Source organism: Elephantulus edwardii, unplaced genomic scaffold (genome assembly GCF_000299155.1).
Source record: "Elephantulus edwardii isolate Elephantulus edwardi_28Jun2011 unplaced genomic scaffold, EleEdw1.0 scaffold00149, whole genome shotgun sequence".
Classification (NCBI taxonomy): domain Eukaryota; kingdom Metazoa; phylum Chordata; class Mammalia; order Macroscelidea; family Macroscelididae; genus Elephantulus; species Elephantulus edwardii.
Window position 1 is genome coordinate 1,093,971 of NW_006399899.1, and position 1,230 is coordinate 1,095,200.

The following is a 1,230-nucleotide window of genomic DNA, read 5'->3' on the forward strand; positions in this document are numbered from 1 at the left end:
GACTGCAGTCCCTGACCTTCCACAGCAAGCGCTTCAGGTCCTCCTTAGTTTCAGCAAGCAGGGTTGTATCATCTGCATAACATAGATTGTTGATAATTCTTCTCCAATCCTGATGCCACATTTCTCCTCATGGAGCCCAGCCTCCCAGATAACCTGTTCTGCATAAAGATTTAAAAGGTATGGATTGTAAAAATGAGATATTCACTTCTTCAGTCTTCTATGTTCTTAAGACTTTCAAGGGCATAAACTTTCCTGTAATAACAACACTGAGGATTCTGTAAACCTGGCTTTCTTCATATAAGAGGCAAATGGCACAGATGTGCCTCCTTGCTTCCTCCTGCCTTAAATACAGATATGCTTCCTGCATTATATGGAAGACCCCTGGGACCATGAGAATTCATTGCTGCTGATTCAGAACCAACTCATAGCTGATCTTCTACTAGGTTTCCAATGCTGTAAATCACACAGGAGAAAACTGTCATTCTTTGTACTGAGGAATCACTGACAGACAGCCTCTGGGTTAGCACTACAAATCCCTATGAACTAGGATACCAGACTTTCCAAGATAATCAGAACTGCTGGTTTTGAAATCACTGGGCTGATCAACCAATGTCTGGAGCTATCTCCTTTTAAAGTGCTTATGATATTAGAAAAATAACTTTTTTCTTCTTAGGTTACTGTTGGCTGTATATGCTGTTAGCTGCTATAGAAAGAGATTTGTAGCACATCACACAACCATCTGTGTTCTCCAATTAAAACAGAAAATTTTTTGCGAGCTAAAAATTGTCTTTTACTTTTTGCTATAATTCAAGACCTTAGTCAAGTCTGGCACATAATTCACAATCCACAAATGTTTATGAATCAGTTAATTCATGTAAAAAAGATTGTTGCCATTGTTACAGGTGAAGAGAAAGAAAACCTGGAGTCCAGAGGAGCAATGTGATTGATAAATAAACCAAATGCTCGTGTTGAATAAGAGCTAGAAGAGAAGATACAGATCACCAAATCACCTGAGTGAAGGGACCTAGTCATGCTCCAATCTCCCTAAATTGTCATTGGCACTTCTCTACCTGAGCCTTTACACTGTTGTTGTTGTTGTTGTCAGGTGCCACTGAGTCACATATGACTCATGATAAACAAGGATAAATCACTGTCTAATGAAATGCACAAAGAGCTTGAGTCAGAAAATCAAAAGGGCCAAACTCACGCAGCATTTCTTAAGCTGAAGGA